Source organism: Triticum urartu, chromosome 1 (genome assembly GCF_003073215.2).
Source record: "Triticum urartu cultivar G1812 chromosome 1, Tu2.1, whole genome shotgun sequence".
Classification (NCBI taxonomy): domain Eukaryota; kingdom Viridiplantae; phylum Streptophyta; class Magnoliopsida; order Poales; family Poaceae; genus Triticum; species Triticum urartu.
This window is the reverse complement of record NC_053022.1, coordinates 535,183,874-535,197,607: the sequence shown is the minus strand read 5'-3', so window position 1 is coordinate 535,197,607 and position 13,734 is coordinate 535,183,874.

Genomic DNA, 13,734 nt, shown 5'->3' with positions numbered 1-13,734 from the left:
TTGCAATGAATAAATCACTAGAACAAAAATTAATTGGACTAATGGAGGAGTCACATACCAAGGAACAATCTCCCCAAGCAGTTTTGTGAGATGTGCTTTGAGCAAGGAGATCGAAAATGGCAGCAAAATGAGCTTGGACTCGGGTTTGAGCTGGATATTCGTGTTTGGGGGAGGAAGAAGGAGTTTATGGGTGAAAGGATAAGTGGAGGAGGGCCACCGTGGGCCCACGAGGCAGGGGGGCGCGCCCTAGAGGGGTAGGCGCGCCCTCCACCCTCGTGGGCAGGTGGTTGGCCCCCCTGGTGTGTTCTCAGTTCCATAAATCCTCAAATATTCTAGAAAAAATGATATTTAATTTTCAGGGCATTTGGAGAACTTTTATTTTCGAGGTATTTTTATATTGCATGGATAATCAGATAACAAACAGAAAATATTTATTTTTATTTTATTAATATAAATAACAGAAAGTAAAAGTGGGGTACAGAAGGTTGTGCCTTCTAGTTTCATCCATCTCATGATCATCAAAAGGAATCCACTAACAAGGTTGATCAAGTCTTGTTAACGAACTCATTCTGAATAACATGGAACCGGAGAAATTTCGAATAACACTATGTTACCTCAGCGGGGATATGCACATCCCCAATAATAAGAATATCATATTTCTTCTTGACAGTAGGAAGAGGAAATTCAAAACCTCCAAATATAATCGATGGAATTTTTCCAATAGAGTTGATACTATGAACTTGAGGTTGTTTCCTTGGAAAGTGTACCGTGTGCTCATTACCATTAACATGAAAAGTGACATTGCCTTTAGTGCAATCAATAACAGCCCCTGCAGTATTCGAAAAGGGTGTTCCAAGAATAATAGACATACTATCGTCCTCGGGAATATCAAGAATAACAAAGTCCGTTAAAATAGTAACATTTGCAACTACAACAGGCACATCCTCACAAATACTGACAGGTATAGCAGTTGATTTATCAGCCATTTGGAAAGATATTTCAGTAGGTGTCAACTTATTCAAATCAAGTCTAAGATATAAAGAGAGAGGCATAACACTAACACCGGCTCCAAGATCACATAAAGCAATTTTAACATAGTTTCTTTTAATGGAGCATGGTATAGTGGGTACTCCTTGGTCTCCAAGTTTCTTTGGTATTCCACCCTTAAAAGTACAATTAGCAAGCATGGTGGAAATTTCAGCTTCCGGTATCTTCCTTTTATTTGTAATTATATCTTTCATGTACTTAGCATAAGGATTGGTTTTGAGCATATCAGTTAATCGCATACACAAAAAGATAGGTCTAATCATTTCAGCAAAGCGCTCAAAATCCTCATCATCCTTTTTCTTGGATGGTTTGGGAGGAAAAGGCATGGGTTTCTGAACCCAAGGCTCCCTTTCTTTACCATGTTTCCTAGCAACAAAGTCGTTCTTATCATAACCTTGATTCTTTGATTGTGGGTTATCAAGATCAACAACAGGTTCAATTTCTACATCATTATCATTACTAGGTTGAGCATCATCATGAACATTATTATTGGTATTACCGCTAGTTTCAGGTTCATTACCAGATTGAGTTTCAGCATCAGAAATAGAAATATTATTTGGATTCTCAGGTGGTTCAACAATAGGTTCACTAGAAGCATGCAAAGTCCTATCATTTTTATTTTTCTTCTTTTTAGAAGAACTAGATTCATCTATATTATTTCTCTGAGAATCTTGCTCAATTCTCTTAGGGTGGCCTTCAGGATACAAAGGTTCCTGAGTCATTCTACCAGTTCTAGTAGCCACTCTAACAGCATAATTGTTATTCTTATTATTCAATTCATTGAGCAAATCATTTTGAGCTTTAAGTACTTGTTCTACTTGAGTGGTGACCATAGAAGTATGTTTACTAATAAGTTTAAGTTCACCCTTAACATTAGCCATATAATCACCCAAGTGTCCAAGCATATTTGAATTGTATTTCAATTGTCTACCAAAATAAGCATTAAAATCTTCTTGCTTAGCCATAAATCTATCAAACTCATCTAAACATGGGCTAGCAATTTTAGTAAATGGGATTACATCTTTATCATATCTATAGAGAGAATTTACCTTTACTACCTGTGTCGGGTTATCAAGACCATGAGTTTCTTCAATAGGTAAAGGATTAAGAATACGTGTTTCTTCAACAGGCGGTAAATTAAGACCATGTATTTCTTCAATAGGAGGTAAATTCTTAACATCTTCAGCTTTAATGCCCTTTTCTTTCATAGATGTCTTTGCCTCTTGCATATCTTCAGGACTGAGAAATAGAATACCCCTCTTCTTCGGAGTTGGTTTAGGAATTGGCTCAGGAATTGGCTCCGGAGGTGTCCAATTATTTTCATTTGTCAACATATTATTCAATAGAATTTCAGCTTCATCCGGTGTCCTTTCCCTGAAAACAGAACCAACACAAATATCCAGGTAATCTCTGGAGGCATCGGTTAGTCCATTATAAAAGATATCAAGTATTTCATTTTTCTTAAGAGGATGATCAGGCAAAGCATTAAGTAATTGGAGAATCCTCCCCCAAGCTTGTGGGAGACTCTCTTCTTCAATTTGCACAAAATTATATATATCCTTTAAAGCAGCTTGTTTCTTATGAGCAGGGAAATATTTAGCAAAGAAGTAATAAATCATATCCTGGGGACTACGCACACAACCAGGATCAAGAGAATTAAACCATATCTTAGCATCACCCTTTAATGAGAACGGAAATATTTTAAGGATATAAAAATAGTGAGTTCTCTCATCTTTAGTGAACAGGGTGGCTATATCATTTAATTTTGTAAGATGTGCCACAACAGTTTCAGATTCATAACCATGAAAAGGATCAGATTCAACCAAAGTAATTATATCAGGATCAACAGAGAATTCATAATCCTTATCAGTAACAAAGATAGGTGAAGTAGCAAAAGCAGGGTCAGGTTTCATGCTAGCATTTAAATATTGCTTACTCAATTTAGCTAATAATCTTTTAAGTTCAGTTCTATTTCTGCAAGCTAAAATGTCTAAAGAAGCTTCTTGATCAAATACATAACCATTAGGAATAGCAAGTGGTTCTTCATCATCACTTTCATTAGTATCATCAGATTCAATATTTTCAATTTCTCTAGCCCTAGCAAGTTGTTCATCAAGAAATTCACCTAGTGGCACAATAGTATCAGGCATAGAGGTAGTTTCATCATAAATATCATGCATAGCAGAAGTGGCATCATCAATAACATGCGACATATCAGAACAAATAGCAGAAGCAGGTGTAGGTGTCTCAAGCTTACTCAAAACAGAAGGTGAATCAAGTGCAGAGCTAGATGGCAGTTCCTTACCTCCCCTCGTTGTTGAGGGATAGATCTTGGTTTTTGGATCTCTCAAGTTCTTCATAATGATAAGGAGATATATATCCCAAGTGACTCAAAGAATAGAGCTATGCTCCCCGGCAATGGCGCTAGAAAATAGTCTTGATAACCCACAAGTATAGGGGATCGCAACAGTTTTCGAGGGTAGAGTATTCAACCCAAATTTATTGATTCAATACAAGGGGAGCCAAAGAATATTCTCAAGTATTACCAGCTGAGTTGTCAATTCAACCACACCTGGAAACTTAATATCTGCAGCAAAGTGTTTAGTAGCAAAGTAATATGATAGTGGTGATAACGGTAGCAAAAGGTAACAGTAGTAAAAGAAATGTTTTTTGTATTTTATAGTGATGATAGCAATAGCAACGGAAAAGTTAATAAGCGAAGAGCAATATATGGAAAGCTCGTAGGCAATGGATCGGTGATAGTGAATTATGCTGGATGTGGTTCATCATGTAACAGTCCTAACCTAGGGTGACACAGAACTAGCTCCAGTTCATTGATATAATGTAGGCATGTATTCTGAACATAGTCATACGTGCTTATGGAAAAGAACTTGCATGACATCTTTTGTCCTACCCTCCCGTGGCAGCGGGGTCCTTACGGAAACTAAGGGATATTAAGGCCTCCTTTTAATAGAGATCCGGAACAAAGCATTAACACATAGTGAATACATGAACTCCTCAAACTACGGTCATCACCGGTAAGTATCCCGATTATTGTCACTTCGGGGTTAATGGATCATAACACATAATAGGTGACTATAGACTTGCAAGATAGGATCAAGAACACTCATATATTGATGAAAACATAATAGGTTCAGATCTGAAATCATGGCACTCGGGCCCTAGTGACAAGAATTAAGCATAGCAAAGTCATAGCAACATCAATCTCAGAACATGATGGACACTAGGGATCAAACCCTAACAAAACTAACTCGATTACATGATAGATCCCATCCAACCCATCACCGTCCAGCAAGCCTACGATGGAATTACTCACGCACGGCGGTGAGCATCATGAAATTGGTGATGGAGGATGGTTGATGATGACGATGGCGATGAATTCCCCTCCCCGGAGCCCCGAACGGACTCCAGATCAGCCCTCCCGAGAGGTTTTAGGGCTTGGCGGCGGCTCCGTATCGTAAAACGCGATTATTTCTTCTCCTTGATTTTTTTCTCCCCGAAACTCAATATATGGAGGTGGAGTTGGAGTCGGAGAGGCAACAGGGGGCCCACGAGGTAGGGGGGCGCGCCCTAGGGGGGCAGGTGCGCCCCCCACCCTCGTGGCAAGGTGGTGGGCCCCCTGGCCTTCATCTTTGGCAGGTATTTTTCTTAATTTCTGAAAAAGTGTCTCCGTGAAGTTTTAGGTCATTCCGAGAATGTTTGCTCCTGCACATAAATAACACCATGGTAGTTCTGCTGAAAACAGCGTCAGTCCGGGTTAGTTCCATTCAAATCATGCAAGTTAGAGTCCAAAACAAGGGCAAAAGTGTTTGGAAAAGTAGATACGTTGGAGAGGTATCACCGCGTGCCTTGGCGCCAGGGCGCCGTCTTGGTGTAGAGGTGGCGGAGGTGCTTCGTGAGCCGCGTCACCCGTGGCTGGCGGAGGGCGAGGTAGAGAGTGGGACAACGCAGGGGAGCCCCCTGCGGCATGGACGAGCTCGGCGATGTGGTCGAGCCAGTCCTTGTAGAGGTCGTCGACCGGACGGTAGCGCAGGAGCTCGTGCGCCATGAGGAGCGTGGCCCGTGCGTCTGCGGGAATGCGACGAGTGTGAGACGACGAACCAACGGGAGTTAGCGATGGAGTGGCGGGGCGGCCATCTCGCCGCACCGAGTGGTGCAACAAGGATGCTTGCTGCTCGTTCCCCGCCGGGCCGGTGGCGGCGTTGGCGGCAGGCGATGGGGAGCGACAGGGTGGCCCGCCAACAGGGGCTGTCCGAGCAACGCGGGTGGCGAGGGCAGCCCTGCGCTCGGTGCGGGCGTGGCGTGCGTCCGCCATGGAGACGATGAAGCGACATGACGCAGAGTGGCGGAAAGGAAGCTTCGGCGCAGCCCTACCTGGCGTGCCAAATGTTGGATCACGGGTTCCGGCAAAACCCTTAAGGTTCGAACTCTGGGGTGCGCGCGAAGATTTCCCCCCTACCGATCCGCGTCCTGGCTAGGCTAAGAACTTACGAACTAGCTCGACGAACTCACAACACAAAGACACAAGATTTATACTGGTTCGAGCCACCGTTGTGGTGTAATACCCTACTCCAGTGTGGTGGTGGTGGATTGCCTCTTGGGCTGATGATGAATAGTACAAGGGGAAGAACAGCCTCCTGAGGTTGAGGTGTTCTTGTGCTTGGTGGATGTGTTGCCAAGATGTGGTGGCTCTAGGCTGAGGTGAGGTCGATCTGCCTCGATCGTGATCTGCCCGTCCCCCAGCTATGGTGGTGGCTAGCTCTATTTATAGAGGCCCTGGTCCTCTCCTCAAATATTGAGCGAGAAGGGACCAACAACGGCCAATTTGAAAGGGGACAACTAGTACAAGCTATCCTGACAAAAGTGGTCTTCGCCTGCAAAAGGCTCTGGTGGTTATGTCGTCCTGGGCTCCACGGTGACCTCCGTCTTGCCGTCCTTCTGGTCTTGGTCTCGTTGCACCAATATGGAAACCTTTGCTTGATGCCTCGGTACTCCACGCCTGCGCTTTCCCCCTTAACACCAAAGAGGAAACAAGGACGCTGCGCGCGCTGGCGCCCGCCTGGTCTCGATCGTCATGGCTCATGTCACGAGAAGCTCGCGAGGTTTGCCTGGCCTTGAACTCTCCGCCCCTCACGAGCCAGCCTGGTGAGGCCACTCCTGAGGAGGTCTTGTGTCGTCCACCTCGCGAGGCCTGGCCCCTCGCGAGGGTCTTGATTCCTGGTTGATGAAGTTGGGCCGTACGGGCCTGCTAGCAGAGCCATGCCGTGGGCCGCAGGCAGGCAAGTCTGGGGACCCCCGTTCCCAGAACGCTGACATCCTCCTTTTAATAGAGTACCAGACCAAAGGATTAACACATAGTGAATACATGAACTCCTCAAACTATTGTCATCATCGGGAGTTGTCCCGGTTATTGTCACTTCGGGGTTGCCGGATCATAACACATAGTAGGTGACTATTGATGTGACGCCCCGAGACCGATGCGCCAGGTGTCTTCCAGTTATTCGCTGTCTTTGTCATGTCATTTGTTTACGTGTTGCATTCTTGGCATGTCATCATCCGCATTGCATCATCATGTTTAAAAAAAAAGTTGCATCCGTCCGGGATCCCCGGTTCCGTCCGTTGTCCGTTCTGAGCCCAGACACAATTGCATGCGCCCGACGCACGCCCGAAATATTATTTTATAAGTGGCCGGAAAATATTCTCGGAATGGGATGAGAGTTGGCGTGTCGTCTTGTTATGTTATAGGTAGGCCGCCTGCCAAGTTTCATCGCATTCGAAGCTCGTTTGATAGCCCAACAGTTAAACTTATAGCGGCATTATAGCCGGTCATATGTCGGACGTTTTCGGTCTCCGAAAACCTTGCCGGGCTGCACTTCTCTTCTCCCCTCTCATTCCAAGCCCTTCTTCACAGCCCACCTAAACCCCCTCCGACCAGAGCCGTTTGATTGCGATCCGAGGGTCCGGAAACCCCCAAAACCCACCTAAACCCTAGCCCCTTCCTATTTAAGAAGCCACCCTTGCCATTTTGGGCATCCCTAGCCCCTAAACCTACCCCCTAGCCTCCTCCCACCTCCAGCCGTCGCATCTTCCTCGAAATCCACGCCCCAATCCGCAGCCGCCGCCTCCCACCTCAATTTCCGACGCTGGCCACCCCTTCATCGCCACGTGGCGTTCTCCTAGTGGCCAGCCGCCACAGCGCAGTCGGCCGCAACCAACGGGATGGCGCCACGCGTCCCGGCTGACCTCCCACCGCCGCAGGCCCGCCAGGTCCCAGATCGGGCCCTGGGAAGCCCGCCCGAGCCCACGCGCGCCACCGTTCGACCGATCCCGCGAGCACGCTCGCGCCTGGCTCGCGAGCTCCTCCGCCCGAGCCTCCTCACCGCAACCCGGCGTCCGCTCCGTCACGCCTCGCCCTCCCTCGCCGGAGCGCGCTGCCTCCCCGTCCCCGCCGCTCCAGGTCGTCAGCGCCGCCGCCCTGCCTTGCTTCCCTCGCTGCTCCCTCTTTCTCACGAGCTCCCTCTCTCTCTGTAGTTTCCAGGAAACCCTAGCCCCGCCATGGGTGCTCACCGCTCGCCGCCGGTGACCTCTCCGCGCCGACCTGCACCGGAGATCGGCTGGCTCCGGCAGCCTCCGACCGGATCCGCCCCATCCCCGCCATCCGCTGGCGTCCCGCCTTGCTGGATCAGCGCCGCCGCCTCTGCTTCGCTCGATCCAGGCGGGATCGAGGAGTAGGACGAGCCAGTAACTGCGTGGGCCGCGCCCGCGCGAGGCCCAGCTCCAGCATCCGTCCTGCCCTGCTTCACCGACCGGGCCTTGGCCCAGGGTGAGCCCCCGCCCTCTGTATGCCCCTGTTGGGCCAGCTAGATTTCGGCCCGACTCATGTTTTTTTTTCCGCGGAGCGTTTTACTAATTATCCAGGAGTTTGGCAGTTTTGCAGAATAGCCCCTCTAGTTCATGCATATCGTAACTCACAAACCGTGCATCTTATGTAAAGACTTTATATATGGAAAGTGCTTAAAATTGTGTCTAGTTTCATAATATCCTACTTTCAACCATGTTTAAATGCTGTTTGCATTAATTTGCTTACATGCCATGTTAAAATGCTTTATTTCATAACTAAATAACCGTAGCTCCAAACCTAACAAACTTTATATGTAAATGGGGTAGAAAAATGCCTAGTTTAACATGGTGGCTTTATTTTGCATGTTTAACAACTCTAAAAATATGGTTTAGAGCAGAACAATACCATAACCAAAAATATGCACATGAGGAGTTTCCGGACTTGTTGTTTGTTGTTCCGGCCTCATTTAAACTTGCCTAGATAGGTAGTTTTCATTTGCTCCACCTCTTGCCATGTTAATCAACATTTAATATTGTTGGGTACATAAACGAGATCAAACTAAATAACTTGAATGTGGTGTTTCGTCAATATGCAACGGAGTTGCATATTGAGCTCCACTTAATTTGTAGTGTTGTTTGTTGCACTTTGCCATGCCATGCTTCATTAAACCGGACATGCATCATACTTGGTTGTGCATCATGCCATGTTTATGTGGTGGTTCTTTACTATGTTGTTTGCTTCTTTCCGGTGTTGCTTCTTCGGGTTAGTTCCGATAACGTCGCGTTTGTGAGGATCCGTTCGACTACGTCCGTTTGTCTTCTTCATGGACTCGTTCTTCTTCCTTGCGGGATCTCAGGCAAGATGACCATACCCTCGAAATCACTTCTATCTTTGCTTGCTAGTTGCTCGCTCTATTGCTATGCTGCGATACCTACCACTTGCTATATCATGCCTCCCATATTGCCATGTCAGCCTCTAACCCACCTTTTCCTAGCAAACCGTTGTTTGGCTATGTTACCGCTTTTGCTCATCCCCTCTTATAGCGTTGCTAGCTGCAGGTGAAGATGAAGTTTGTTCCATGTTGGAACATGGTTATGTTGGGATATCACAATATCTCTTGTTTTAATGAATGCATCTATATACTTGGTAAAGGGTGGAAGGCTCGGCCTTATGCCTGGTGTTTTGTTCCACTCTTGCTGCCCTAGTTTCCGTCATACCGATGTTATGTTCCTTGATTTTGCGTTCCTTACGCGGTTGGGTGTTATGGGAACCCCTTGACAGTTCGCTTTGAATAAAACTCCTCCAGCAAGGCCCAACCTTGGTTTTACCATTTGCCTCACCACCACCTACCCTTCCCTCGGGTCAGCCAACCCGAGGGTCATTTTTATTTTAAGCCCCCCGGGCCAGTGCTAGTCTAAGTGTTGGTCCGAACCGAGTAGACTGCGGGGCCACCTCGAGGAAACTTGAGGTTTGGTTTTACTCATAGGATGTCTCATCCGGTGTGCTCTGGGAACGAGATATGTGCAGCTCCTATCGGGTGGCTTTGCTGGTCTTCTTTTACCATTGTCGAAATGTCTTGTAACCGGGATTCTGAGTCTGATCGGGTCTTCCTGGGAGAAGGAATATCCTTCATTGACCGTGAGAGCTTGTGATGGGCTAAGTTGGGACACCCCTGCAGGGTTTGAACTTTTGAAAGCCGTGCCCGCGGTTATGGGCAGATGGGAATTTGTTAATGTCCGGTTGTAGAAAAATTGACACTTTACTTAAATTAAAATGCATCAACCGCGTGTGTAGCCGTGATGTTCTCTTCTCGGCGGGGTCCGGGAAGTGAACACAGTGTTGGAGTTATGCTTGAACATAAGTAGATTCAGGATCACTTCTTGATCACTTGTAGTTCACGACCGTGCTTTTCTTCTCTTCTCGCTCTCATTTGCGTAAATTAGCCACCATATATGCTAGTGCTTGCTGCAGCTCCACCTCACTACCTTTTCCCTACCTGATGAGGACATCAATACCATTGTTACACCCACAGCCCCTACTGTTACATATACTGGACCAATTACTAGAGCTCGCGCACGCCAATTAAATTACCAGGTACTTTCGTTTCTTGGTAATGATTCTAATGTTCATGAGATTATGATGCTGCCTAAATTGGATACATTTGTTTTGCTTACAAATGAAGGGCCTAGCTTGGAGAAGGATGAACATGGGAGCAAGAACACGCCTGGAGTTGATGGCATGTGCAAGGGGATCAAGAACGGAGTTACAAGTGATGATTTCAGGACTTTGAAGCCGCCATAAGGAGTGCATGAAGCCTTGGACGAAATATACAAGATACCACTTCATAATATTCTTCCATAGGCTATTCTAGGTGCTGCGTCACCTTATTAATGGGCCAGGCCCATGTAATTTCGAAATACTTAAGTATAGGCTATTTTTAGAGTCCGTATGTGTGGGGAAACAAGAGTTAGGGTTGGTTTCGGACCCCACCCTCAAGGGCCACGAAATTCCCCCCTCTTCCTCCATATATACAGCCCTTAGGGCGTCATTTAGACTTTGGGTTTTGTTTAGATTAAAAGTTCGCCATAGCTGCAACTTCGCGTACTTCGTTTGTGTCGAACGACCAGACCAAGACGTCACAGAACCCCACCTTGATCAATAAAGCTTTCATCTTATATTCGCAATATCCCGATTGCAATCTCAGTTTCTTGCTTGTTCTTCGTTTGCTCGCAGGAAACAGACCCTCGTGGTCAGGTTGATCGTGCTCCGGCGTGGTCAATAACCCTCGGGAGTTGGTTTAGCGATTGCTAAGGCGCGACGTCTCGCACGTTCGTAGTTGGATCGTCAAGGTCGACTCCCACAGAAAACGATAGCCACCATCTCATCGAAACATCGGGACACCTTAGCCTCTATCAAGTGGTATCAGATTTCCAGGTTGCTCGGTGAGATTTTACAGTTTTTCGTAGATTAGATCGAGTCTGTTCTTCATACCTACAGTCCACGAAAAAGCCACACAAAAAAACTTAGGGTTAGTTCATCATATCCGAACCAATCTGAGCCTTTGCATAATCTTTTTAGGGTTTTTGCTTTGTTGAATTTGCGGTTGCATCATCGTGTCAAGTTGCTGGTCTTAGAGTCTAGTCTTTTAGAGTTTCAAGTTCTGGTCATAAGTTGTCACGCCGCCGCCGCACCATCATCATCTCCCATCTACCACTTTTGCTTATCCGCCACCGCTCTGAATCCATATCCATATACCACTACCAATCCGTATCCATATACCACCATCAATCTCTATCCATATACCACCACCGCTACCATATACCACCACCGCTGCCATATACCACAACCATATATCCACCACCAATCCGAGTTCTTCTCATATTAGGTTTGTTCTTGAGATCAATCTAAATTCCGATTCGTGTTTCCTTGCCTGCGTAGGTCTCGGGAAAAAGAAAGTCTGGAGACCCCCGGGCAGTTTTTAGGCCAAAATTTTCACGGGCAAATTTTTTTTCCCTATCCTATTTTTAGACTTTTCTGAGCCTTTTGAGCCACGTGCCCTCATAGTGATTTTTTGTCGCACTTTTTCGTCGTCGCTCCCCTGATTTCCGAAAAAAAAGTGAAAAAAAAAATTTCGTGCCCATCCTATCAGTTTGACGAGGGAAGAGTTTTGAGACACTCGCCATTATAGTGATTTTTCGAAAAAAAAAAGAGGCGCAAAAAAAAGGAGCGCAAAAAAGAGGAGCGCAAAAAAAAGGAGCGCAAAAAAAAGAGAGCGAAAAAAAAGAGAGTTCCAGAGTGTGCTTTTCCCTTATTTACGTGCAGCGCCGTGATTTTGTTAGTATTCTAGGCTCGCGTCTCTAGCACGGTCTAGCCTAGGACCAGCACAGTACCGTCGTTGAGCGTTTATTCAACTTTGCATCTCTGAATTGATTATTGCTGACCCTTTTTGCTACCATACTATAAGCCTTCCCAGCTCCACATACATCTACGTCGTGCATTTGACTCTCCCTGGCAATCGCTCTATCCAAGCTTTTGAGAGTTTTTGACTACAACGGTTGCCGATCACCGCCTGCTGCTGGGTAAGAACTGGTAAGAATTTGAGATTTGCTTGACGGATTTGTGACACCCGCCACCACCACCACTTGTTAGTAGTCTGTAGGATCATATTCTTGTGTGTTTCTATTGCTGCTAACCATGCCAGGATCACAAGCCGACGAGACTGACTGGGAGAACTTGACGAACAAGGAGCTTCATGATACGTTTCAGCAAATGATGAATGGACAGGTGCAAGATGTGATAAACAGATTTGAAGAGGCCATGGAGAAGATAGATGGCATGGAGAAGACGTTTGAAACAAAGCTCGATAACAAGTTTGCTGAATTGCTGTCGCGTTTTCCACCACCACCACCGGCTGCTCCTGCCGCACCTCTGCAACAACAGCAACAACACCGACTACCTCCACGTCGGGAAACAGCCCTCCGCCGAGCGAGCTGTGTCCCTCTTCAGTCGGGCCAAACTGCCGGTGCTGCTGTTGATACTTCTGTGGCTCCTACTGCTGATGTGGAGGAGGATGCTTATGTGGGAGATTATGAGGATGAGGTTGATCAAAATCAGAACTACGTGCCACCAACAGCACAGCAACCACCAGGTCGTCCACATGCAAATAATGGCAATGGTAGGGGCTCACCCTCAGGTACGAGATCATGACCATCTCCCTAAACTAAAATTGAATATTCCACCATTTGAGGGTAGATATGTTCCTGATATATATCTTACTTGGGAGTTAGAAACTGAACAACGATTTACATGTTTACAATATCCCGAGGAGAGACGTGTTCCTGCTGCTGTTTGTGCTTTCACTAGTTTTGCATGTGTTTGGTGGTCTGAGCATTGTAGATTATATCCTATTCCGGCTACTTGGGCTGCTTTGAAAACTGCTATGCGTACTCGTTGGGTTCCACCATATTATCAACGTGAATTACTTCAAAAATTTCAGCGCTTAAGACAGGGAAAAAATTCTGTAGAAGAATATTATCAGGAATTACAAACTGGCATGATTAGATGTGGTATTGTTGAGGAGAATGAAGCTATGCTTGCACGTTTTATGGGTGGATTAAATAGAGAGATTCAGACGATTCTAGAGTATAAGGAGTATACTAATATCACTCGTTTATTCCATCTTGCTTGTAAAGCTGAACGTGAAGTGCAGGATCGACAGGCATTGCCGCGGACTAACTTTTCTGCAGGTCGACCTTCATCATGGACACCACGTGCATCATCTACTTCCAGACGTTCTACTACACTGGCGCCTCCGTCAGCTGCCACCTCCAACCGTGATACAATAAAGCAAGCACAATCACCACTATCTGCCAAGAGCACACCTTCTGGGCCTGCAAAGAGCTCTTCTTCATCCATGGCATCAACAGGGCAAACACATGATATTATTTGTCGACGTTGCAAGGGTGGAGGTCATTATGCGAGAGAATGCCCATCTAAGCGTGTGATGATTGTTACTGAGGATGGTGGGTATGAGTCCGCTAGTGACTATGATGAGGAGACTTTGGCTCTTATTACACGTGACGAACACGGTGGAGACGATTCTGATCATGAGACGCAATACATGGCTCCTGAAGATGCTGACAGGTATGAATGTTTAGTTGCTCAACGTGTTTTGAGTGTGCAGGTTACACAAGCTGAGCAAAATCAGAGGCATAATTTGTTCCATACAAAGGGAGTTGTGAAGGAACGTTCTGTTCGCGTGATCATAGATGGAGGGAGCTGCAATAACTTGGCTAGCATGGAGATGGTGGAGAAGCTATCTCTCA